Source organism: Pleurodeles waltl, chromosome 3_1, assembly GCF_031143425.1.
Source record: "Pleurodeles waltl isolate 20211129_DDA chromosome 3_1, aPleWal1.hap1.20221129, whole genome shotgun sequence".
Classification (NCBI taxonomy): domain Eukaryota; kingdom Metazoa; phylum Chordata; class Amphibia; order Caudata; family Salamandridae; genus Pleurodeles; species Pleurodeles waltl.
Genome location: NC_090440.1, coordinates 1,742,163,743 through 1,742,191,096, shown reverse-complemented (window position 1 = coordinate 1,742,191,096; position 27,354 = coordinate 1,742,163,743). Strand labels below are relative to the sequence as shown.

Here is a 27,354-nt window from a genome sequence, read left to right as displayed (position 1 = left end):
CTTTCCCCTTCCATTTTCTCCTTCCCTTTCCCCTTCCCATTTCCTTTCCCCTACCCTACCATTCCCTTTCCCCTTTTCTTTTTCCCTTTCCTTCCCACTTTCCTTTTTCCCTTCCCTTTTCCCTCTTCTCCTGCCTTTCCCATACCACTTCCCTTTCTTCCCCTACTCTTCCCCACCCCTTTTCATTTTCCTTTTTCTTTCCCCTTACCCTCCCATTTACCATCCCCTTCCCTGCCCCCTACCTATTCCCCTTTCGTTCCTTTTCCCCTTTCCCTTCCCCCTCCTTCCCACATTCCTTTCCCCTCCTTCCCATTCCCGTTTCCCTTTCCCTGTCCTTTTCCCCTGCCTTTCCTTTACTCCACGTGTAGGCTTCCTTGTCTTGGACACATCTTTGATCCTTTCTACTGGTAACCCTGACCCACCCATCGAAGGCCGAACTAATCTGGATGTGGAAATACGTCCTCTCATTAGAACAAAGGGTGACACCCCAGTATCTGCTTTAGAGGGTGATACTCACAGCCCATAGTAACCATAGTAACCGCCTCATCTGCACCAGTCGACATGATTAGCCAATGATAGCTCCAAAATGTCTTTGATTAACCTTTTACACCTATACACAAGACCAGTTCTCCTACAAAGTGTTTCACATGTAGGAACTCTAAGTAAACCTCAAATTCCATTGAGATCAACTGTACCTAAAATCAGCATTGTGCTGTCAATAAAACCCAAAGCAAAGAGGTAATACTGCAGACCTGGCCTTCTCCTCAGCTGTGGATCTGGGCAGCTTCATTGCAGCCTGCAGAGGAAAGAAATAAGCAGAATATCGAAGGGAAGTACCAGACACCGTGTATTTGAACTCCATTATTGAGTTAACGTACAGTAGGTGCAAAGACCAGGAAAACTCCAACCTGGTGAGTTCCAACAATACAACAAATAACATTCCATATGAAACCCATACCTATGATTCCACTACAGTAAAATCCCAATACACCTTCCCCCATTTGACAGACAAAAAGCCTTACCGCCTCAACACAACACGCCATCAAATGACACTCCAGCATCAATGGAATGACGCCCTCTTGTTCATGACTTGAACAGAGCTACCTAGGCTGTAATGTCAGCGCTGAGGAGTGCGTTTGAACAGGATATAAGTAGGACTCTCTGTTTTATGATATTTTTTAACATTTCCATCTGTATTTATCCATATTTATTTTTTGCCACCTTATTGATATTTATCAATATTTATTTAGTGTTTTGTGAATTAATGGAGTTATAAAATGGTATATTTCCATATTTAACTGTAAACATAAACTCAAACTATGATGACTGTCACATTTTCGCACATTAAACAGCCAAATATAATACAACACAACACCCACAGATAAATCTTAGCATAATCAACAAATATATGTTAATAGCCTGTATTTTAAATCTCATTCTGCTTTTTAACTCCCTAAGCTATCTATCTGCCCAGCAGTCGGCTGGGAATTCGTGAAGGACAGCATGGAGAGTCACTCACAAATGGAAAATTTTCTAGATTTCCGTTTTCAAAATTAAAATACAGACACTAAGCACATTGGTTTCCGTCTGCATTCATCAATCAACATGGGAAACTGGGACTTCTAAATATAAGCAATTGAAAGTTCTGATTGTTTTTCCCCAGTAGTGATGGCACGCAGGGTCAGTGGGGCTTTAAAAATGTGTATGCATCCGACAGATCTAAATGCCAGTATATGTGTAGCTTGTCACCCACTGGCAAATATTTCTGAGATGCTAACCTCCTTGAAGGATGCTGAGGATTTCTCTGCATTAAATATTGCCTTTACCTATCATCCAATCAAATTATATTACTTCGGGGTTCCTGATATGTGATGTCTAATCACCAGTACAGGGGCATTTAGGTTTTAATGTATGGCTTTTGGTGTATGGTCAGTGTATGTATTTTTCCAGCAACTCATTTACCGTTTATGATGATGCGTGCTCTCAAAACGACTTGTTGGTTTATGGTCAGAATAAAGAAACGCATGATAGAAGGTATGCTCAGGTGTGAAGTATTTAAAGAGAGATAGGTGTTCCCTTGACGAGGCATATGTGTAAGTGACATATCTCGAGTATAGATTATCTTGGGTACTGGCACAAGGAGTGAAACCTTGAGAGCATTTATTTAAGGTTATTGCGGATTTTGTTGCACAGGCTGCTAAGGACCAGTTGAGGTTGTTTTTAGGCATGATTTAGTTTTACTCAGTATTTGTTTTTAGCTGTGAGTAAAAGGTATACAACATGTAGAAACTTCTTAATAAGAACAAGAGGTGTGTGTGTGGGAGGACTGCGAGAAGGAGTTTTAGCATGTCAAGAATGTTGTTCATGCCATTCTTCTCAACTTAAATCATTCAATACCAATGACACTTGTATGGTAGTGGCGGATGCAAGCCAGCAGGGTTTAGGTGCCATATTACCTCAATGCAGGAACAGGAAGGATGAGGTGGTAGCCTTCACATTTCTCCGGTTAAAGGGGTCTGAAGCTGTATACTCATTCAGTGGGAGGGAGGGATTGGTTTGTGGTGGGGCATGAACCACTTTCACAGTTACGTGTGGGGTTTGGAATTTGCCGTCAGGGTTGACCATAAACCTCTCACTGATTTGTATACCACCAAAAGGGCTGGTAAACCTAACTCTAGGATAGCTAAGTGACAATATAGGCTACAAGAGCTTTCCTACAAGGTAGAGTATATTGCATAGGTGTGCATCGTCTCTGCAGATTGTTTGCCAATTAGTGATGTTTGGACCATACTGAGGAGGAGGATCAGGTTATAGCGTGCTCCCTAGAGGAGCCTACTGGAGGTACCATAACCAAAGCAGATTGGGTCGGCGCCATGGAGGAAGGAAGATTAACAGAATATCTTGCTAATGAGTCCTCATAATGACAAAAGTAGTTCACTGTGTCTTGTGTTCCATTTCAGGGAGGACCTGGCCTGGCAGTTTGGACTGGACTGTTTGCACTGAAGCAGACTCAAGACTGGTTTGCATATGGCTGGGTCCAAACTCAGGTGGCAAGGTGTGTAATACAACAATGGACTGGGATGCAATCACTAGCAATTACCAATGGCTGAGATTAGTTGAAGCATTCCACCCATTACTGTTTTGCATAGTTCAGTGACACACCCATAGTGGGACAGGCATGCTGCAAACTGTGCCTGGATGATAAGCGCTAATAAGAGTGAAACCAGTCCTGGGATGCTTGTGTACCGGTTCAGGAAGGACTTGACCTGACAGTTTGGACTGGTCCCAGGGAAGCAGGGTCAAGACATATTTGAATATGGCTGGGTCCAAACTGAGGTGGCATGGTGTGCAGATTAACAAAGGGCTGGTTTGCAGTCTAGAATAATTACCAGGGGCAAAGGTTATTTCAAGCTTCAATCCATCACTTTTTTGTATAGTTACGGTGACTATGAAGAATTCAGGAGAGGAGAGTGATGGAGCATATTTGTGGGAGAGGGCCTTTGCTTAAGAACTTAGATGAAGTAATGCCCGAAAGATGGCTATTGAATTGTCCAAACAAAAACGTTATTTGAGACATGCAGAATTGTTAGCTGTGCCGGAGAAATTACATAACAAAGTTGTTAGTTTGGCTCTTGATTGTCATTGTCAGCTTTATTGGTAAGTTAATTAAAACCATTACAATAAAAACATTGATAAAACATTATCTTAAATTAAAATGCAAACACACCGAATACCATTATGTCAGTGATACATTGATTTTCCCAACAAACCCAGTTGCTCTTGACAGTCAAAATGAATTTGCCTGAAGAGCGAGGCACTACAATATTTTATCTGTGAACACATACTATTCCGCTCTTACAATTTCCTACACTGTCCTCACCCTTTCTGCGACTTTATGAATTAACTTGCTCCAACTTTGTCTACTGTCCTCCCTCTATGCTAAGGGGCTGAAAGTGCTTGTGCAAATAAAACGTACAACTGCGAATCTATCTGAAACTCAGTGGTCTCAGATGGTTCTTAACCTTTTAATGACCCTCTGTGCTCCATGTCGGCCACCTCCACTGACTTGGAGAGCAGCCGCCTTAGTGCTGTGACATATTTTGCACATCTAGCCAAGGACCAGGCTGCCGAGTGTGAGAAGCAGATGATAGATGGCTCCAAGCAAGTGCGTGCCCCCAAGGCCAATGCTACTGGTCTAATTAGCTGTCTCCTCTGAGAGACTAAAGAGGAGCTGCAACAAATCAGATGCAACCAGGTTTCACATTGGTAAGAGCAAAGCCTGCAGGCTCTTTTATCTTTATGAGAGGGCCAAGAAGGATTAAAATCCTTAATTGGTACGGCTACTGTCCGCAAGTAAAAGATCTGCCCTCAGATTTCTGCATTTATTATCTCTAAAAGATATGGCTGTGGGGCCCCAACCAGGTAAGAGTCCTTTAACACTAGCACTTCTGATGGGGATTTGACAATCAGTAAGTCTTGTTCCCTTGAAATTTCCTTTGATCTTCTATTTGTTATTTTCCAAGTGTTGAATGGGATGGTTTCTGCCATCTGGAGTCTCCCTTTTCGAAAGTCCTAAACCTTATGTAGTACTTCAAGATGGATGCTTGGAAATCTAATTTCTGGGACACAAGGCCCAACTTTCAGTCTTACCCTGGAGTGTCAGACAGGTTTTGGTTATAAGATTTTTCTATACGCCCCACAGTGTGCTTGTGCCACAGTGGCTTCTAGAGATCTAGGATAAGGCAGTTTGCCATACTGCAGGGCGGGAAGTAGAGTTGCTTTTGTTGCCCTTAGTATTGGGGCTGCCGATGCACTTGTTAGCTGTTCACTTGGGCAATCCTGATTTGTGACTGCTGAAAATGTGTTTCTGATTCACCTTTCTGTTTCCCTGCCAGATGGTTTTCACTGGACCACACACCAAGGAAGTTGTACTTTCTGACTATGCCAATGATCTGACTTCGAAGTTGTCAGGTTATGATCTTTTTGGTTTTAAACCTTCCAAATATGATAACCTTTGTTTTTTCCTGGTTTACTTGAAGCTGGCTATATTAAATGTGTTCAGAGCGTTTAGTGCCCACTGTAAGCCGGTTATTGTACAGTCCATTATCGCAATGTAGTCGGCATAGTGTAATTCGAAGCTTTGTGGAAGCATTTTTTGGCTTGACCAATGTGCTAGCCTACAAGCTTTTCCCTTGAAAAGAAATTAAATAACAGTGGGGCCAGAACGCAGCCCTGCTTTAAACCTCTGTTGGTTTCTATTTTTCAGTTCATTGTGCCAGGACCAGTTGTTAATCGAACCCATCTGTATATACTGAAATAATGGCACTTAGGAGCTGTGTAGGGATGTCAGTACCACCAGCTTCCTTAATAGGGATGTACAATCAACCATATCGAAAGCCGCACTTTAATCCACAAGGCAGCAGAAAAATAGAAGATGGTTGTTTGTAGCCACTTGCTGACGCAAATATGAAAGTGTCTCAATGTTATCCACTGTCGAGGCCCCAGGTCTAAAGCCAGATTGAAAGAATGGCAGGATTTGGTGCTCCTGGACCCAAACCTCCAGTTGGTCCAATATGCGAGCATACATTTTAGCCTCCACATCCAAGAGAGCTACTAAACAATAGTTTGAGGCAACTGTGCGATCCCCATATTTGTAAATTGGATAGAGTATGTCTCTTGATAGTAACATTGGGATTAGGGTGTGAAAATAAGGTTGAGGGTGAATTTTTGGATAGGTAATATGTCATGCTCATTTAATGACAAATATGTCGGTATTCCCATCCAGTGATGATGTGCCAGACAAGGCTTGGGTGAAGGTTGGGTTAGATATCAACAGCCACATTAACGTGAAAAGAGATGTGCTACATTTGGAGTGGTAGCTGTCGATTAGTATTCTCGTTTGCTGAGTGAAGGGTAGGGAGAAGGGGAAGGGTATGGGAATGGCAGGGGATGGGCAAAGGGGAAGGGGAAAGAGAATGGGGAATGGAAAGGGGAAATGGGAGAAAGGGGATGAGAAATGGAAAGAAGGGGAAGGGGAAGGGGAAGGAATAGGTAAGGGAAGTGGAAAGGGATGGGGAAATAGTTAAGGGGAAAAGGGAAGGAGAAAGAGCAGGGTAGGGGAAGGGAAGAGGAAAGGGAGGGTGAAGGGGAAGGGAATGGAGAAGGGGTGGGGGAGGGGAATGGGAAGAGTATGGGAAGGATAGTAGAAAGGCAGGGGAATGGGAAAGGCAAAAGGAAAGGGGAATGGGGAAGGGAAGGGAAATTAGAAAGGGAAAAGGAGGGTGAAGTGGAAGAGGGAGAGGAAGGTGAAAAGGAAGTGGTAGGGGAAGGCAGGGGAGGGGCAAAGAGGAATAAGGAAAAGGAAAGGGGGAAAGGTAAGGAGAAGGGTAGGGGGAATGGAAATGGGAAAAGGAAGGGGAAGGGGAACGGTATGGAAATGGAAGGGCAAAGATGAATGGCAAATGGGTAAGGAAGGGGGAATGGGAAAAGGGGAAAGGGGAATGGGAAAGGCAGGGGAGGGCAAAGGGGAAAAGGGAAGGGCAAAAGGGAAAGAGAATTGAAGAGGAAAGGGGGAAGGGTAGGGGAACGTGGAGGGTGAAGGAAAAGGGAAAGGGGAGGGGGAAGGGATAGGCATGGGGAGGGAAGGGAAAGGTAAACAGAAGGGGATTTGGAAGGGGAACGGGAGGCGAAGGGCAAAGGCGAAGAGGGGAAAGGAAATGGGAAAGAGAAAAAGGGAAGGGAAAACAAGGGTAGAGAGAAGGGGAAGGGAAGGGGTAAGGAGAAGGGGAAGGGGAAGGAATGGGAATGGGAAAGGGAACGAGAAGAGTAGGTGGAAGGGGAAGTTTTTAGGGAAAAAAGGGAAGAAAGGAGAAGGGAAGGGGAATGATAGGAGAACAGAAATGGGAAAGGAAAGGGGATTGGGAAAGGGAAAGGACATGGTAGGGGGAAGGGGAGAGAAAGGATAGGAGTAAGGGGGATAATAATAGGGAGAAGGGGAATAGGAGGGAGAAAGAGAAGGGGAAAGTAGAAAAGGGAAGAACAAAATGGAAGGGGAAGGATAGAGAAAAGGGGAGGGGAAAGGGAAGGGTAATGGGAAGGGAAAAAGAAGGGGGGTGAAATGGAAGGGGAGGGGGAAGAGAAAGGGAAAGGGGAAGGGAGGGCGTGGGAAAGGTGAAAGGGAAGAGAAGAGGGAGGGGAAGGGTAGGGGAAAGGGCAAAGGGGAAGGGGAAAGGGAAAAGGGAATGAAAGGGTGGGGGACAGGGAAGAAGAGGGGAAGGGAAAGGGGAAGTGGAAGGGAAAGAGGAAAGGCAAATGGGAAGGGGAAGGGACAAAAGGAAGAAGAAATGGAAGGGGAAGGGGAAAGGAAATGTGAATCAGAAGGGTAAAGAGAAGGGGAAAGAAAAGGGTAGGGTGAGGGAAGGGAAAGGAAACGGGGAGGGGAACAGCAGTGGAGGGGAAGGGAAATGGAATCGGAGAGGGTAGGAAGGGAGCGAAAGAGGGGGGAGAAGGGGAGAGGGAAGAGAAGAGGAATAGGAAAAGGGAAGGAAAATGGGAAAGGAGAGGGTGAAGGGGAAAGAGGGAAGGGGAGAAGGGGAGAAGGAAAGGGAAAGGAGGGGAGGGGGAGAAGAGGAAGAGGGATGGGAAAAGGAAAGGGAAATGGAAGAGGAAAGGGGAGGGTGAATTGGAAAAGGGGGAAAGGAAGGGGAACGGGGAAAGAAAGAGAAAAGGGGAGGGTGAAGGAGAAGGGAAAGGGCAGGGGAGTTGAGGGGGTGAAGGAGAGAGGGAAAGGGAAGGGGCGGCCGAAGGGGGAAGGGAAAGATTAGGGAAAGGGAAAGAAAGGGGAAAGGGGAGGGTGAAGGAAAAGGGAAAGGAGAAAAGGGGAGAAAAGTTATGGGAAAAGGAAAAGGAAAGGGCAAGGAAAAGGAAAGAAAATGGGAAAGGGAAAGGGGAAGGGTATTGGAAGGGGGGAAGGGTAGGGGCAAGTTGAGGTAAAGGGTAAAGGGTAGGGGTAAGGGAGGGAGAAGGGGAAAGGGAAGAGGAGGGAGAAAGGGAAGGAAAAGGGGAGGGGAAAAGGAAAGGGGAGAAGGGAAGTGCAAAAGGGAAGGGGAAAGGGAAGGGTAGGGGAAACGATAGAGGAAAGGGAAGGGGAGGATGAAATGGAAGGGAAAGGGAAACCAAAGGGGAAAGGGCAGCAGGGGGAAGGGAAGGGATATGGAAAAGGAAGGAGAAAGGGAAGGGGAGATTGAAGGGGAAGAGAAAGAGGAGGGGAAGGGGAAGGTGAAGGGGAGAAGGGAAAATGGAAGAGGAGGAAGGGGTGGGGTGGGGAATGGTGAAGAATAGGGGAATGGTAGAGGTAATGCAGGGGGAGTAAAAGGGGGAAGGGTAAGGGAGAGGGAGAAAAGGGAAGGAGGAAGGGGAGGGTTGAAGGGAAAAGGGAAGGGATAAGAAAAGGAAAATGGGAGGGGAAGTGGAGAAGGTGAGGGGAACAGTAGGGGAAGGGGAAAGGCAAAGGGGGTGGGAAAAGGGAAGAAGAAAGGAAATGGGGAAAGCAAAGGGAAGGGGAGGGTGAAGGAAAAGAGGAAGGGAAAGGGAAAGGGGAGGGGTAGTGGGAATGGTAGGGCGAAGGAGAAGAGGAAGAGGAGGGGATGGGGAAAGGGAGACCGAAGTGGAAGGGAAAGAGAGGGAAAGGGGAAAGGGAAATGAAAAGGGGAAAGGGAGGGGGAAGGGATGTGGGAAGGTGAAGGGGAAAAGTAGGGGAAGGGGAATGTAGGGAAAAGGCAAAGGGAAAGGGCCAAGGGGAAAGGAAATGGAAGGGGAATGGAAAGGGTGAAGGGGAAAGCAGAACGGGAAAGCAGAAAGGGGATGGGTAAGGGGGGGGTTGGACGGGGAGGGGAACAGGAATAAAAGGGAAGTATGAAGGGAAAGGGGAGGGGGAAAGGGAGGTGGAATGGAAGGGTGGAGTGGAAAGGTGGGGGAAGGTAAAGTGGGAAGGGGAATACAAAAGGGAAATAGTAAGATAAGGAAGAGGGAAGAGTACAAGGAATAGAAAGGGAGGGCGAAGGAGAAGGGAAAGTGGATGGGGAGGAGGGGGTAAGGGGCAGGGGAAGGGAGAAAGAGGGGAGAAAGAGAAACAGGGATGGGGAAAGGGAAGGGGGAAGTGAAAAGGGGAGTGGTAAACGGTAGGATGAAGGTGATATGGGAACGTGGGAAGGGGAAAGGTAAAGGGGAAGAGAAAGGGGAAGTGGAGGGGGAAAGGGAGGGGTAGGGCAAGGGGAAGGTGAAGATAGGGAGAGGGAATGGGAAAGGTAAAGGAGAAGGGAAGGGGAAAGTGAGGGGGAAGGGGAAGTGAAAGGAGAACAGGAAGGGGAGGGGAAGGTTGGGGAACGAGAAGATGGGGAAGGGAAAGGTAGGCCAAATGGAAGGTGGAGGAAAGGGAAAATGGAAGGGGAAGTGAAATGTAGGTGAAGAGAAGGGAAAGGGTAGGAGAAGGGGAGATGAGTAGGGGAAGTATAGATTAAGGGAAGTGGAAGGAGAAGGTTAGGGGAAGGGGAAATAGAAGGGGATAGTAGGAGATGATTAGGAGAATGGCAGGGGAAAGGGAAGGGTAGGAGGAAGGGAAAGGGAAGGGTAGGATGGGGAAGGGGAAAGAAAAGGGAAGAAGGGAAGGGGAAAGGGAATGGGAAGTGAAAGCAGGAAAGTGCATGGGGAAGGGGGAGGGAAACGGGGAAAGGGAAGGGGAGTGGGCAAAGGGTAGGGGTGAGGGGAAGGGGAGTGGGGGAAGAGGAGCATCAAGATGAAGGGAAAGGGAAAAAGAGGGGGAAGAGAAAAGGGGAAGGGAAAGTGGGAAAGAGGAAGGTTAGGTTGAAGAGTAGGGAAAGGGGAGGGTGAAGGGAAAGGGAGAGGGAAGGGGAAGAGGGGAAGGAAAGGAAAATGGAAGGGGAAAGAGAAGGTAGGGAAAGGTTAGGATGAAGGAGAAATGTGAAAGAATAAAAGGGGAGGGGGAAGAGAGTGGTAAAGAGGAGGGGTAGTGCGAAGGGGAGGATGGAGAGGAGGGTGTTAGGGTAGGGGCAGGGAAGGTAGCGGAAAGGGAAAGTAGGGGAACAGGATGGTGGAGGAAAGGGAAATGTAGGGCAAGAGGAAGGAGAGATTAGAAGGGGAAGGGAAGCAAAGTGTACGGAAAAGATAGGATGAAGGGGAAATGGGAGCAGAAAGGGGATGGGGAGTGATAAAGTGGAGGGGGAGGAGGAAAGGGGATGGGGAACAGGAGGATGGGTAGGGGGAAGGGGAGAAGAAGAGAGGGGGAAGGGAAAGGAGAAGGGGATAGGTAAGGAGAAAGGGAAAGGAAAGGAAAGGGTAAAAGGAACGGGAGGAGGCATGGGAAAGGGGGAGGGAGGATGGAAAGTAGAGGGGAGGGGGAAGGCGAGGAAGAAGGGGAAGGGGAATCGGAAGGGGAGGAGGGGAAGGGGAGGATGGGGAAGGAGAGGATGGGGAGGGAAAGGGAGAGTGGAAGGGGAAATGGGAAGGGAAAGGGAGGGGGAAAAGGGAGATTAGAGGAAGGGGAAGGTAGGGGAACAGGAAGAGAGGGGGAGGGGATGAATAGGGGAACAGTACAGGAATGGTAGGGGAAGGGAAGTGGTAGGGGGAAAGGGAAAGGAAGAGTATGAGAAGGGGAAATGAAAGGGAAAGGGAGGGGAGTGGGAAAGGGAAGGGGAAAAGGGAAGGGCAAAAGTAGGGGAGGGATAGGGAAAGGGGAGGGTGAAGGGGATGAGAAAGGAGAACGAGGGAAGGGGAAGGAGAAAGGAAAGGGTAGGATAAATGGGAAATGGGGAAAGAGGAATAGAAAGGGGCTGGAGAGTGATAAGGGGAGGGGGAGTGGAGGGAGAGGAGAGAAGTGGAGGATGGGGAAAGGGAAAGGGGAGAAGAGGAAGGGGAGGGGAAGGAAAATGAAGAAAAGGGTGAAAGGAAAGGGGAGGGGGATAGGAAAGATGGGAAGCGGAAGGGGAATGGGAGGTGGAAGGTAGAGGAGAGGAGGAAGGAGAGGAAGAAGAGAAAGGGGAGAAGGGGAATGAGAAGCGGAGGAGGGGGAGGTGAAAGGTAGGGGAACAGTACAGGAAGGGTAGAAGGGAAATGGTTGGGGAAGGGTAGAAGAAAGGGAAAGCAAGGGTAGGGGAAAGGGAAAGGGAGAGCAAGGGGAAAAGGATGGATATGGACAAGGGAAAGGAAAGGGTAGAGGAAGGGGAAAGGGAAAGGAAACAGAAAGGGGGAAAGACGAGGGTGAAGGGGAATGGGAGGGAGAGAGGAGTGAAGGGGAGGATGCAGAGGGGGATGGGGAAGAGGGGATGGAGAGAGGGAAAAGGGAGGGTGAAGGGGAATGGGGAGGGGGTATGGGAAGGTGAGGGGAGGGTGAAGGGGAGGGGAGGAAATGGGGAGGAGAGGGCGAGAAGTAGGGGAAGAGGGGAGGATGGGGAAGGGGAGGGAAAAAGGGGGAGCATGGAGGAAGGGGAGGATGGGGAAGATGGGGAGAGGGAAGGTGAAAGAGAAGGGAAAGGGGAAGATAAAAAGGGAGGGAGAAAGAGAGGGGGAAGGGGAAAGCAGAGGGGCAGGGGAAGGTAGGGGGAGGGGAGGGTCAGGGGGAAGAGAGGGGTAGGGAAAGATAGGGAAAGAGGAAGGGAAGGGGAGGAGTAGGAGAATTGTACGGGAAGGGTAGGGAAAAGGGAAGGGAAGTGGTAGGAGAATGGTAGGGGAAATGGAAGAGTAGGGAAAGGGGTAGGGTAGGGGAAAGGCAGATAAAGGGGAAAGGGTAGGGAAAGGGAAGGGCAAAGGAAGGATAAGTGTAAGGGAATAGTATGGAAGGGTAGAAGAAGGATAGGGGAACATGGAAGAGGAAAGGAAAGTGTAGGGGGAAATGTGAGGGGGAAGGGGATAGGAAGGGGAAATGGTAGGGGAAGGGGTACGGGGAGAGGGGAAAGAGGAAGGGAAGGGGGAAATGGGAGGGGAAGGGGAAAGGGGAATAGTGAGCCAGAAGGAGAAGGGGAAGGGGAGAGGGAATGGGAGGGAGAGGGGGAGAGGAAAGAGGGAAGGGAAAGGGTACGGTGAAGGGGAAAGGGAGGCAGAAGGGAAGCGGTAAAGGCGAGGGGGAATGGGAATGGGAGGGAGAGGGAGAGGAAGGGAAGGGGAACAGGAAGGGGAGGGGGAAAGGGAGCGGGGCAAGGGAGAGCGATGGGGAGATGAAAGTTGGGGAAGGGAAGGTAGGGGGAGGGTAGAGGAACAGTATGGGAAGGAAACTTGTAGGGGAAGGGTAAAGGGAATGGAAGAGTAGGGAAAGGAAATTATAGGGGGAGGGGAAAGGGAATGGGAAGGGTAGGCGAAGGGGAAAGAGAAAGGTAGAGGAAGGTGAGGATGGGGAGAGGGATGCGGAAGCAGAAAGGGGAGAGGAAGGGGAGGAGGGGGAAGGGGAGAGAGAATGGGAGGAGGAGGAGAGAGGCAGGGAAAGGTAGGGGAAAGGGAAGGGGAGGGGAACAGGGAATGGTAGGAGAAGGGTAGGGGATGAGTAGGGAAAAGGTACAGGAAGGGTAGAGGAAGTGTAGAGGAATGGGTAAGGGGGAAGGGTAGGGGAAAGGCATGGGAGGGGGAAGGTAGAGTGAAGGGGGATGGGATGGGGAATGGAAAGGGAAGGGGGCATGGGGGAATGGAAAGGGCAAAAGGGAGGGGAAGGGGAGTGGGACAAGGGGAGCAGGAAGGGAAAGTGTTAAGGGAAAGGGGGAAGGAAAGAGAAAGGTTAGGAGGAAGGGTAGGGGAGGGTAAGGGGGAAGTAGAAGGAAAAGGGAGGGGAGAGGGAGAGGGAAAGTGAGGGAGAGGGAATGGAAGGAGGGGAAGGAGAAAGAGAGAAATGAGAAAGGTAAATGGAAGGGTAGGGAAAGGATAGGATGAAGGGGAAATGGGAAAGGGGAAAGGGAGTGGTAAAGGGAGAGGGGGAGGAGAGAAGTGAAAGTGGATAGGAAAGGGGCAATGCGAGAAGTGGGAGGGGAGAAGGGGAAAGGGGAAAGAGGAAGAGAAAGGGGAAGGGAAAAGGGACAGAAGGAAAAGGGGAAGGGAAAGGGGAGGTGGAAAGGGAATAGGAAGGGGATGGAGAAGGGGAGAGGGAGGGGAAAGGAGAGGGGAGGGGAGGGAAGGGAATGCTAGATTAAGGGAAGGGGAATTGTAGGAGAAGCTTAGTGTAAGGGGAAGAGTAGGGGAATGGGAAGGTAGTGGAAGGGGGATGGGGAAAGGAGAAAGGGGAAGAAGGAAGGGGCAAGGGGAAGGAGGCACATGGAAGGGAAAGAATGAGGGAAGGGAGGGGAAAGGAAGGGGAAAAGGAGGGGTAATGGAAGAGAAAGTGCTGAAGGGTAGAGAAAGGGAAGGATGGGGAAAGGAAGGGAACGAGAAGGTTAGGGGAAGAGTACAGGAAGGGTAGGGGAAGGAAAGGGGAAGAGAAGGGTAGGAGAAGTGTAGGGGAGGGAAGGGGAAGATAGTGGAAGAGGAAGAAATGAGTAGACAAAGGGGAGGGGAATGAGAGGGGAAGGATGAGGGAAGGGAAAGGCAAGGGGAAGGGTATGGAAAGGAGAAGGGGAGGGTAGTGGAACAGGATGGTATGGGAAGGATGGGTAAAGGAAGGGGAAGGTTAGGGGAAGGGATGTTTAGAGGAAGAGTACATGAAGGGTAGGGGAAGGGATGGTTAGGGGAAGGGTAGGGGAAGCAGAAATTGATGGGGAAAGTGGAGAGGAAAGGGAAGGGTAGGGAAAGGGTAGTGGAAAGACAGGGGAATGCGAAGGGGAAAGATAGGGTGAGGGAAGGTGAAGGGGGAAGGAAAGGGAAGGGGAAAGAAAATGGAAGGGGACGGGACGGGGAAGGAGGGGGAAGGGGAAGGAGGAAGGGAAAGAGGAAGGAGGAAGGGAATGAGGAAAGAGGAAGGGAGAAGGAAAAGGGAATGACAGAAGAGATAGGTAAGTCGGAAAGGGACGAGAAGGAGAGGAGGGTGGAACCTTCAGGGTACGACGAGGCGAGAAAAGAAAAATAAATTGAGCAGAAAATAGATGAAGAAAAGAGGAACGTAAAAAACGAAAAGAAAGGAGTGGAAAAAGGAGAAAGATGTTGAAAGTAAAGGTAGTTAAAGGGGGCTTGGATGGGGGTGGAACAGCGAAAGGTAAGGGGCAGGGAAGTTGATCGGTTGGGAGGGGAAGAGAACGGAAGGAAAATGAAGGGGATTGGAATTTCAAGTCCGTATCAAGTCAGTTTCAAGTTAGTTTTCAGTTTGGTTTCAAGTTAGTTTTCAGTTTGGTTTCAACTCCGGTTTTCAGTTTTTCGTTTGGTTTATTTACTCACCTTGTCCCTTAGACCCGCCTCTTCCCCCATCCTTAATGGAGCCTCCTAAGCTCGTCCAGCTTCGGCCTCTCATTGTCTCCAGCCGCCAGCAGTGGTCCTCCCCGTCCGGTGTCCCTGAGTGCAATGCTGCAGCTGCCTGGTTACCGGCCTTTTATACCAAGGACACGTCACAATGGAGACTCTTCACCGTGTCATCATACATCACCGTTTATGGGTGATACCATGTGTTTCAGTTTAACAGGGGGAGCAGGCAAGACACGGGTTTAGACCAATGTCTTGAGAAAATCCAACTATTTACACATGAAAATGATCCTGCGATGAACCTGAAAGAAGGGCCCGTTCTACCTGACTTTCTCCCCATCAGTGGTCTCTCCTTTTCTCTGCTGCTGCGGAGGCCCCTCCCCCTCTCTGCACGTGCACTGGACCTCCTGACGTCACACTGGAGGGCCTGTCACATCATAAGTGTTCCGTTCACAGAATTCTGCTCCTGGTGCTGCTGGGAAGGCACAGACATCACACGTGATTTTAAAAGTTGGGTTTTCTCAGTCTTTATGCAAATAAATGATATTTGAATCCTATGATCCTGTGCATTCCAATGCGCTCGTCCGTAGCGCTACTTTAAAGTGCGTAATTTATTCATCTACAGGAATGACCCCGTGCCTTCGGCAGCGGGCGCTCAGCTCAGTAAATTACATTAAATCCGAGGAGCGGCAATTGACAGCGCTGGGCTCATTTACCGGCTCTGACTGTTTGGTGGCGGTGAGGTGGGTAAGGAGTAATATTTTGGGTGGTGCGCAGGTCTGCACATCATGTGTGCATTGACGTTAGTTGGAGCTCAGAAATCATTACATTTAACACAAGCCCTAGAAACTAAAAGCTTTTTTCCTGCTGCCCCTCGGCACATTAAAAGCTAAAAACGGGCGGAGCCTGTTTAGACCCCATTGTGCAAATTCGTTTTTATGAGGGCCGAAGAAATAAGTGATCCATATAGGTAACCAGGAGGCGACAAACCCAGGCGGGTAGCTCCTAGAGACAAGCGGCTAAACACACCAGCGCTGCAAGCAGCGGAGGAAGTCATCAGCGCCCCGCCTTCCAGCTTCCATTGTGTGCAAAGTGGCAGGAGTTTGTAGCGCTGAACGTCATTTATTCTCTTTCTAAAGAAAAATCTAAGAGAAAGTCCAAACTATCCGAACAACTGAGTCCTTGTATCAGTCTAATACATGAATGAATACACAATAGAAACGCCTGAAGCATCAAAATAATTACAAAACAGTGCACTTGGAAAACCACACCTGGAGCTCCTTGGCCCCCACTCTTGAAGAGTTCCCCAACTCGCCCCGACTCTGAAGCCCTTAGCTCCCCGGTTTACGGTAGTTCCCCACCCTTCAGATGTTCCCCAGCCTACCAGAGCCGCGCAGTTTTCACTAACGCCCTGGTCTGAAGTAGCTCTGAGCCTGTCCTGAGCTCCCCATCTTCAGTAGCTCTCCAGCCCGGACAGCTCTTCGCACTCAAGTTCACCGCCTCCTTCTAGTTTCCAGACCTGGAGAAGGTCTCGGCCTTTCAGTAGCACCACAGCCGGTACCAGACGCCCATTCTACAACATCCACAGCTCCCTGGTATAAAGTAGCTTCCCACCCTGCCTGAACTCCCAAACCTGTGCTAAACCCACTCCACACTTGCCTGCACGGCCTCCATATCCTACAGCTGCTCCACACCCTGTGCTAAACGCCCGACCTCCCTCAGCCTATAACAGCTCACCGCCCTGCAGGGTCGGATTGGGATCACAATTAGGTCCGGGCACTTCTTAAACAAGCATTTGCAATGCAATAGGTCTCGCATTGGCAGGAGTGCAAGCTATTGGTGTTGTAAATGAGTTTTGATGTGTTTTGATTTGGAGTGTAGGGGATGTATGTGATGTGGAGTCGAAATTTATGGGTTGTATTTGAATTGTTACATGTGAAATTGTGCAGTGTGAAATTGTGTGGTACGGAGTGTATTTGTGCAGTGCAAGTATGTGGCACAGTGAAAATATATAGGTGAGAGCTGCATAGAATACATAGAAAGGAAGATAGAGATTGATAAGTAGCTTATATCTCAACTGAGAAGATACAATGCAAGCTTCCCTCACATAGAAGGTACTTTGCAAGCTTCCCTCACAGAATTTACCATACAAGCGTCCCTCACACAAAGCAGATACAGTACAGGCAGCAGCAGTGCATGCTTCCCTCACACACAGCAGATACAGCACAGCAAGCTTCCCTCACATACAGAGCAGATACATCACAGGCAGCAGCAGTGCAAGCTTCACTCACACAGCAGATACAGCATAGGCAGCATCAGTGCAAGCTTCACTCACACACAGCAGACACAGCATAGGCAGCATAAGTGCAAGCTTCCTTCACATACAGCAGATAAAGCACAACAGGAGTGCAAGCTTCCCTCACATAGAGCAGATACAGGACAGGGAGCAGCAGAGCAATCTTCCCTCATACACAACAGATACAACACAGCATCAGTGCAAGCTTCCCTCACAAACAGCACAGATAGAACACAGCAGCAGTGCAAGCTTCCCTTGCACACAGCAGAAACAGCACAGCAGCAAAGCAAGCTTCCCTTACAAAACACCAGATCCGCACAGGCAGAAGCAGTGCAACCTTCCCTCACACACAGCGCAGATACAGCACAGCAGCACTGGAATCTTTCCTCACACATAAGAGCACAGACAGCAGCAGTGAAAGCTTACCTCACATACAGAAGATACAGCACAGGCACCAGTGCACACTTCAATCACACACAAAGCAGATACAGCACAGGCAGCAGCAGTGCAAGCTTCACTCACTCTCAGAGCAGATACAGCATAGGCAGCATGAGTGCAAGCTTCCCTGACACACAGCAGATACAGCACAGCAGCACTGCCAGCTTCCCTCACATATAAGAGCACAAGCAGCAGCAGTGAAAGCATTCCTCACACACAGTGAAGATACAGCACAGCAGCAGTGCAAGCTTCCCTCACACAGAAGAGCACAGACAGCAGCAGTGAAAGCTTACCTCACACACAGCAGATACAGCACAGGCAGCAGTGCATGCTTCAATCACACACAAAGCAGATACAGCACAGGCAGCAGCAGTGCATGCTTCACTCACACACAGAACAGATACAGCATAGGCAGTGAGTGCAAGCTTCCCTGACACACAACAGATCCAGCACAGCAGCAATGCAACCTTCCCTCACACATAGTAGATACAGCACAGCAGCAGTGCAAGCTTCCCTCACACAGCAGATACAGCACAGGCAGCATCAGTGCAAACTTTCATCTCACTCAGCAGATACAGCACAGCAGCAGTGCAAACTCCCCTCACATATAACAGCACAGGCAGCAGCAGTGCAAGCTTCTCTCACATATAACAGCACAGGCAGCACAGTGCAAGCTTCCTTACACACAGCAGATACAGCACAGCAGCAGTGCAAGCTTCCCTCACACATAAGAGCACAGACAGCAGCAGTGAAAGCTTGACTCACACACAGCAGATACAGCACAGCAGCAGTGCACGCTTCCCTCACATATAACAGCACAGGCATCAGCAGTGCAAGATTCCCTCACACATAGGAGATACAACACAAGCAGCAGCAGTGCAAGCTTCCCTCACATCTAACAGTACAGGCAGCAGCGGTGCAAGCTTCCCTCACTTACAGGGCAGCTACAGCACAGCAGCAGTGTAAGCTTCCTCACACATAAGAGCACAGGCACCAGCAGTGAAGGTTTCCCTCACACACAGCAGATACAGCACAGGCAGCAGCAGTGCAAGCTTCTCTCACATATAACAGCACAGGCAGCACAGTGCAAGCTTCCTTACACACAGCAGATACAGCACAGCAGCAGTGCAAGCTTCCCTCACACATAAGAGCACTGACAGCAGCAGTGAAAGCTTACCTCACACACAGCAGATACAGCACAGCAGCAGTGCACGCTTCCCTCACATATAACAGCACAGGCATCAGCAGTGCAAGATTCCCTCACACATAGGAGATACAACACAGGCAGTAGCAGTGCAAGCTTCCCTCACACATAGTAGCTACAGCACAGCAGCAATGCAAGCTTTCCTCACATGTAACAGTACAGGCAGCAGCAGTGCAAGCTTCCCTCACTTACAGGGCAGCTACAGCACAGCACAGTGTAAGCTTCCCCACACATAAGAGCACATGCACCAGCAGTGAAAGCTTCCCTCACACACAGCAGATACAGCACAGGCAGCAGCAGTGCAAGCTTCACTCACACACAGCAAATACAGCATAGGCAGCATCAGTGCAAGCTTCCTTCACACACAGCAGATACAGTACAGGCAGCAGCGGTGCATGCTTCCCCCACACACAGCACATACAGCACAGTAGGAGTGCAAGCTACCCTCACATACATAGCAGATACAACACAGGCAGCAGCAGTACAAGCCTCACTCCCACACAGCAGACACAGCATAGGCAGCATAAGTGCAAGCTTCCTTCACATACAGCAGATAAAGCACAACAGGAGTGCAAGCTTCCCTCACATAGAGCAGATACAGGATAGGGAGCAGCAGAGCAATCTTCCCTCATACACAACAGTTACAACACAGCATCCGTGCAAGCTTCCCTCATAAACAGCACAGATAGAACACAGCATCAGTGCAAGCTTCCCTCACAAACAGCACAGATAGAACACAGCAGCAGTGCAAGCTTCCCTTGCACACAGCAGAAACAGCACAGCAGCAGTGTAAGCTTCCCTCACACACAACAGATACAGCACAGCAGCATTGCAAGCTTCTCTTACACACACCAGATCCGCATAGGCAGAAGCAGTTCAAGCTTCCCTCACACACAGCACAGATACAGCACAGCAGCAGTGGAATCTTCCCTCACACATAAGAGCACAGACAGCAGCAGTGAAAGCTTACCTCACATACAGCAGATACAGCACAGGCAGCAGTGCATGCTTCAATCACACACAAAGCAGATACAGCACAGGCAGCAGCAGTGCAAGCTTCACTCACACACAGAACAGATACAGCATAGGCAGCATGAGTGCAAGCTTCCCTGACACACAACAGATACAGCACAGCAGCAATGCAACCTTCCCTCACACATAGTAGATAAAGCACAGCAGCAGTGCAACCTTCCCTCACATATAACATCACAGGCAGCAGCAGTGCAAGCTTCCCTCACACAGATAGCAGATACAGCACAGGTAGCATCAGTGCAAATTTTCATCTTACTCAGCAGATACAGCACAGCAGCAGTGCAAACTCCCCTCACATATAAACGCACAGGCAGCAGCAGTGCAAGCTTCCCTCACATATAACAGCACAGGCAGCACCAGTGCAAGCTTCCTCACACACAGCAGATACAGCACAGCAGCAGTGCAAGCTTCCCTCACACATAAGAGCACAGACAGCAGCAGTGAAAGCTTACCTCACACACAGCAGATACAGCACAGCAGCAGTGCACGCTTCCCTCACATATAAAAGAACAGGCATCAGCAGTGCAAGATTCCCTCACACATAGGAGATACAGCACAGACAGCAGCAGTGCAAGCTTCCCTCACACATAGTAGCTACAGCACAGCAGCAATGCAAGCTTTCCTCACATCTAACAGTACAGGCAGCAGCAGTGCAAGCGTCCCTCACTTACAGGGCAGCTACAGCACAGCAGCAGTGCAAGCTTCCTCACACATAGTAGATACAGCACAGCAGCAGTGCAAGCTTCCCTCACATATAACAGCAAGGCAGCAGCAGTGCAAGCTTCCCTCACACAGAGATCATATACAGCACAGGCTGCATCAGTGCAAACTTTCCTCACACACAGCAGATACAGCACAGCAGTAGTGTAAGCTTCCCTCACATACTACAGCACAGGCAGCAGCAGTGCAAGCTTCCCTCACATACAGGGCAGATAAAGCACAGCAGCGGCAGCAGTGCAAGCTTCCCTCACACATAAGAGCACAGACAGCAGCAGTGAAAGCTTCCTTCACACACAGCAAATACAGCACAGGCAGCAGCAGTGCAAGCTTCCCTTACACATAGTAGATATAGCACAGCAGCTTTACAAGCTTCCCTCGCATATCACAACACGAGCAGCAGCAGTGCAAGCTTCCCTCACACAGAGAGCAGATACAGCACAGGCAGCATCTGTGCAAACGTCCCTCACACACAGCAGCAGCAGTGTAAGCTTCCCTCACATATAACAGCACAGGTAGCAGCAGTGCAAGCTTGCCTCACACACAGCAGATACAGCACATTAGCAGTGCAAGCTGCCCTCACATATAACAGCACAGGAAGCAGCAGTGCAAGCTTCCCTCACATACAGGGTAGATACAGCACAGCAGCAGCAGTGCAAGCTTCCTCACACACAGCAGATACAGCACAGCACCAGTGCAAGCATCCCTCACACATAAGAGCACAGACAGCAGCAGTGAAAGTTTACCTCACATACAGCAGATACAGCACAGGCAGCAGTAATGCACGCTTCCCACAAAAATAACAGCACAAGCAGCAGCAGTGCAAGCTTCCCTCACACAGAGCAGATACAGCACAGGCAGCAGCAGTGCAAGCTTCCCTCACACATAGTAGATACAGCACAGCAGCAGTGCAAGCTTCCCTCACATAACAGCACAAGCAGCAGCAGTGCAATCTTCTCTCACATACAGTGCAGATACAGCACAACAGCAGCAGTGCAAGCTTCCTCACACATAAGAGCACTGGCAGCAGGAGTGAAAGCTTTCCTGACACACAGCAGATATAGCACAGGCAGCAGCAGTGCAAGCTTTTCTCGCACATAGTAGGGACAGCACAGCAGCTGTGCAAGCTTCCCTCACATATAACAGCACAGGCAGCAGCAGTGCAAGCTTCCTCACACAGAGAGCAGATACAGCACAGCAGCAGTGTAAGCTTCCCTCACATATAACAGCACAGGCAGCAGCAGTGCAAGCTTCCCTCACATACAGGGCAAATACAGCACAGCAGCAGTGCAACCTTCCTCACACACAGCAGATACAGCACAGCAGCAGTGCAAGCTTCCCTCACACATAAGAACACAGACAGCAGCAGTGAAACTTACCTCACACACAGCAGATACAGCACAGGCAGCAGTGCATGCTCCCCTCGCATATAACAGCACAGGCAGCAGCAGTGCAAGCTTCCCTCACACAGAGAGCAGATACAGAACAGGCAGCATCAGTGCAAACTTTCCCCACACACAGTAGATACAGCACAGCAGCAGTGCAAGCTTCCCTCACATATAAAGCACAGGCAGCAGCAGTGAAAGTTTCCCTCACATACAAGGCAGATACAGCACAGCAGCAGCAGCAGTGCAAGCTTCCTTCACACATAAGAGCACAGGCAGCAGTTGTGCCAACTTCCCTCGCACACAGCAGATGCAGCACAGGCAGCAGCAGTGCAAGCTTCCCTCACATATACCATCACAGACAGCAGCAGTGCAAGCTTCCCTCACATACAGGGCAGATGCAGCAGCAGCTATGCAAGCTTCCTCACACACAGCAGATAGAGCACAGCAGCAGTGCAAGCTTCCCTCACAGATAAGAGCACAGGCAGCTGCAGTGAAAGCTTACCTCACACAGTAGATACAGCACAGCAGCAGTACAAGCTTCCCTCACCCACAGCACCAATACAGCACAGCAGCAGTGTAAGCTTCCTTCACACATAAGAGCTACAGCACAGGCAGCAGTTGTGTAACCTCCCCTAACACAAAGCACAGATACAGCACAGCACCAGTGCAAGCTTTCTTCACACACAGCACAGGCAGCAGTGCAAGCTTCCCTCACACACAGTACAGGTACAGCACAACAGCAGTGCAAGCTTCCCTTATACACAGCAGATACAGTACAGCAGCAGTGCAATATTCCCTCACACACAGCACACATACAGCACAGCAATACTGCAAGTTTCTCCCACACCGAGCAGATACACCACAAAGGCAGATTTAATTGTTTTTCTTCCTTTGTTGTATGAAGCACCATACAAGTGAGCAGGTAGCCAAATCACTGCACTTTCCCAAAGCGCTGAGAAGACAGATGTCAGTTCCACAGAACACTAGTCTGTGCACAAGGGTTTTCCTCTGTCATCTGCAGGTTTGAACAAGGCTGGGGAATGGGATTCAAGTTTTGGCATGCTCTTCCTGCAATAACAAAAAAAACTAGGAACACACTTAAATACTCACGCCTTTGCTGGCGGCACTGCCTATGGGGAAGCTACGGGCTCTGGCAATCGGATAGGTGGGGTGAACAGGAGGTTGGGTGGGGGCAATGAATGGGAGGGTGAGTGGGGGCGGTGAATGAGAGGGCGGGTTGGGTGGTTAATGGGAGGATGGGTGGGGGTGGTGAACAGGAGGTCCGATGCGGGTGGTGAATGTGGGGTCACGTTGGTGAATGATGGGTAGAAGGATTGGTGAAAAAGTGTTCACCAAAAAAAGGGGCAATTACTTCAAAAAGAACAGATTGTGAGCTGATAGCTGGTGTTCATCAAATCAGAGAACAAGAAAAAAACATTTACTGAATAGTCAGCCTGGGTTGCACAAAAAGCAACCTGTATTGCCAGTTTTGAAATGGCGAAGAATAGTGACTGATCTTCCAGACTGGAACAAGTTTTCCAATGACGGGGAGATACTTTTATCTACCGTATTTAAAAAAAAAAAAAGATTTGCTGATGGATTGTTATAAGACAAACCAAGCAATGGAAATGCCAGGTACAAATAAACTTGTTAAATATAAGTCACATGGTTCAGATAAGCATTAAGGGTACCACATTTGAAATACGATGGTAAGGTTTGCTTTCTTTACATGCAAAATTGTACATAGAGCTTCTTTGCCACACTGAAACAGCTTGTTCTTCACAAGGAAGATCTGGTGTCCATTGTGCACGAAAAACACAACATGCATTGTGAACGGCTTCTTTGGAGTACTCACCCATAAAATGTGGACTTTAATGTGCCTCATCAAGAAAAGGAAAGCTTATTTCCTAGTGTAAAAGTCAAAGCCTGCCCCTTGAATTAATGAAAAGTATACACATGCTTAGTGGAACATCGCAGAAACAATATATTTGCATTGCAGATATGAACCCAAGAGAGTGTGGAGTAATGGCCAGAGCTGCTGACTTTGGAGCTGAGGAAGCCAGTTCAATCTCAGCATCATCTCAATATCCTGTGATTCTGAAACTACTTCTTATAAGGAAGCATTGGTTAGTGTCCAAAAACTGTCATCTTTACAAATGTGTTATTCTGTTTAAAATTTTATCGGAACTACTATCGGCATTAGGAAACTATATGAATTGGTGGATGTAGCCGTATATTAATTCAAGTTGGGACAGTATAGATTCTTAGATTTGACTTCGTGACATTTGCTATATGTAAGTTATCGCATTTGCTTTTTATTTATGATAGTCCTATATATTACTCCAGTTTTGCTATTGTTTTTAGGTATTATTATGGAAGCATTGAGTCATGTAATCGTGATCAGACTTGCATTTCTGCTATGTGAATATGTCTTCCTATTTTATCTAAGATTACCTGCATTGCATTTTAACTATTTAAATTTTTATGTACACCGTATTTGTACCTTTATGGCACCCTGCCGAATAAAGAAATTTTGACTGACTGTGATTCTGGGCATATCAATTAATCACCCTGTACCAGCCAATAAATGAATGTGTCCTTGTGTAAGGTAACTGGTGCTCATGTAAATCACTCCAGTACTTCAGTTTCGCGCAATAAGGGTGCTGGTACACAAGAACTGCCACGCTTGTTTTTGTAAGCAAACACAGCCTGCACTTCAGGCCTGCTCTGCATTTCAGATATTCCTCTGGGAGCTGGTGAAGGGCTGCCAATAAACAAGCAATTCTACACAGAAACTACAAAAAGAAATATGTGGAATGCTTTATCTAAAGAAAGACCTTTTGAGCGTTCAGCTTTTAGTATTTTCCTCACTGTTAATAATTCTTTTTTCTCTCCCGGAGTGTGATTTAAAGTGTTTTTTACTGTTATAGTGTGGTATTGGAAACACAGGTACGGGTTGTCGAAGGATGCGTGTGCACATTTGAATTTTTAACTGCATATAGTTGATGTGGTTTACATGAGCACCAGTGGCTTTATAGACAGATACATTTATTTTTAGTTATGGAGAAATTAAACAACTTGCCCAAAATCACAGCATGTTGAGCCTTCCGCCAAGACTTAAACACGGTCTCCAGCCTCAAAGCTCAAAGTTGAAGCAGCACATCCTCTTGCCTTTGCGTAAAACGTTTGAAATGTGACAGAGGTGTATTCCACCTGTAAAAATATTTTGAAAACAAAATTCCAGTTATTAAGCTGGTGAAATGTACTTGTAAATGTACCTATGAGCAGTACTTTAAATGGGCCGGTACTGTCCGGGACTGAGTACCAGCAGTTTTTTCATTTTGAGAGGGAGAGTACCTGCACTTCTCACAAAAACTGAGGCCCATATTTATACTTTTTTAGCGCTGCATCTTGCGTCATTTTTTTATGCAAAAACGGCGCAAACTTGCAAAACACAATTGTATTTTGTAAGTTTGCGCCGTTTTTGCATCAAAAAGCGGCGCAAATGCGGTGCTAAAAAAGTATAAATATGAGCCTGAATACTTTTAATTGGAGAGTACCGGCACGTCCCAGAAACAAGAAGGTGCTCTGCACTTCTGTTTTTCCTTTTCAAGCACTTCCTATGAGTAGCTCATATATAACAATGTAATCAAAATCCAATCAATTAACCCGGAGCCACGGCCTCCAGGCAGTAGCACAAGGCCTGATAGAATAAAGGCCTGCACCATGATGGCCAAGGAAGGCGCTGTGGCTGTTATGCCACATCCTCTCTCTGTGGCTTAAAAGTCTTAAAGTGTGAAGGATGTGTAGTCCAAATGTAAATAATTAAAGTTAGAGTACGAAGGTCCAGTGATGACAATGTTAAAGGAATGAAAAGCAACACACACCGCCTAGCAGATAGGAGAGAAATACCTGTAAAAATTGGACACGTGCTGCCTCTTTACACACAAAAACGAAACATAAGTCAATCTAAATGCAAGTTGTTATAAAGCTTTAGAAAAGGAGACACAAGGGGACAAAATGCAATAAAATGCTTCATCACATTACACTTTTGTACAGTCCATTTGGAGTTGGCAGGGGTGAAGGGGGGGAGGAGGTTGTGGAAGAGCACCATTAGGGTACCGTTAGCACCTTGTCAGACTTTAAAGCGCTCACACCTCGTTATTGAACGGTATGGGCGCTACAGGATGGAGTCAGGCCTGCTGGGGGGGGGGTGAATACAGAGATTGCTTCCCTGCATCAAACAGTAAATATATCTTAGCAGCTGTAAAGATAGACTTCGCTGTTGTTGCCAACTGCATGTTTTGTTTATCAGTCTGTTTTAGCTGCTGCATTTGTTGCTGTTACGCCTTACCCACTCTCTTTCGCTTAATATTTTTACAGTCTGAAGGCGATGATGTTTGCAGCCCTGTAGATAGAATGACATGAGCACCATTTGCATTTTAGTCCAGGTGAAATGAAGTGATTTGCTCTAAATCACAGGATGTTGAGCCTTCTGCCGAGATTTAAACAATGTCCCAGCTTCAAAGTCGGCCTCCGTAGCTGTTATGGCACGTCCTCTTTATTTTGCATACAATTTGTAAGAGGTGAAGGAGGTGAAGTTCACCTGTAATTGTATTTAGAGAAGGAAGCTCCAGTGGTGACAGAGTGAAATGCACGTATGTGAAGCACATCTACAATACTGTAAACAAAATCCAATCAACCCAGAGTCACTAAGATGTTTTCTCTGTTAGTAAATCCTGTCACTCGGTTCCAGTCTCTGAGTCTGCTCAAGATCCTGCGACCCTGGGCAAATCACTTAGGCCCATATTTATACTTTTTGACGCCGGCGCAGTTTTGCGTCAAAAATATTACCGCCAGCTAACGCCATTTCTGTGCGCCGTGCGGGCGTCAAATTTATACTTTCACGCACGGCGGCGCAAACCACAGGTGTAGGTCTATTTTTTTTACGCACACCGCAGCGTCACGTCGTAAAGGAAAACGACGTTAACGTGGCGGAAATGAAAGTGGGACGATTTACGACACCACAAACGGGATATGCAGCGTTTTTTGACGCAATAGCGGCAAAATTCCCTGCAAACACAGCCATTTCAGCAGAGGAGAGCCAAAATGGATTCCAGATGCCTGTACAGACCCCAGGAAGATGACAACAGACCAGGAACCAGCCAGGAGGGCCCACACAGGAACCAGGACAGGGAGAAGAAGAAAAGAAAGTGTCGCTTCAGTGCAGAGAAGCAGGAAATCCTGGTAAAAGAAGTGACGGAACACCAGCACCAACTGTTTGTCACCTCAAAGTTGCCAATCAGTAGGAGAGAGGCAACATGGCAACAAATTGTTGACAACATTAACAGTGTGGCAGAAGTACGCAGAACAGTCATCGAGTGCAAGAAACGCTGGCATGACTGCAAGCGCAGGACCAAGGAAAAGATGGCCAAGAATAGGAAGGCAGCACTACAGACTGGAGGTGGGAGTCCAGCACACCAGGAGGCCCTGGACCACATGGAGGAGATGGTGGCAGCCGTCATCCCTGAGGAGATTGTCACAGGGATTCAAGGACAGGACAGTGCAGACTACCAGGAGACAACGCACATGCAGGGTAAGTTGCATGGGGAATTAAAATGCACTAATGTCAACTACAACCGTGGGGTGGATACCGACTACAAAATGCATGGAAGTCATCATACACATGGAGTGGCATGGGTAAAGGGGTAGGGCACGGGGCATGGCCTGTACAGAGAAAAGCTGGGGCACACCATAGCACCACACCAACAACAGTTCCATGGGTGTATGCTGCCATGCCAACGATGTAGCAAAGGTAAAGCCACGCCAGGAGGGAAGAGCACAACGTCAAACTGACATCCTGTCACACGTCAGCCACTATACCCCCTACATTAACA

The 27,354-nt window shown here is 48.3% G+C and overlaps 1 long non-coding RNA gene across 1 annotated transcript in view; it reads right to left on the bottom strand.

The window, feature by feature from the left end:
* Nucleotides 1-14,437, bottom strand: part of LOC138283418 (uncharacterized) — a 51,161-nt gene extending 36,724 nt beyond the window's left edge. Inside the window, exons 1-2 of the long non-coding RNA XR_011201247.1 lie at nucleotides 14,362-14,437; nucleotides 753-796 (exon numbers count right to left, since the gene is read on the bottom strand). This is a non-coding gene — a long non-coding RNA (uncharacterized lncRNA). The remainder of the gene's footprint in view (nucleotides 1-752; nucleotides 797-14,361) is intronic.
* Nucleotides 14,438-27,354: the final 12,917 nt, after the last annotated feature.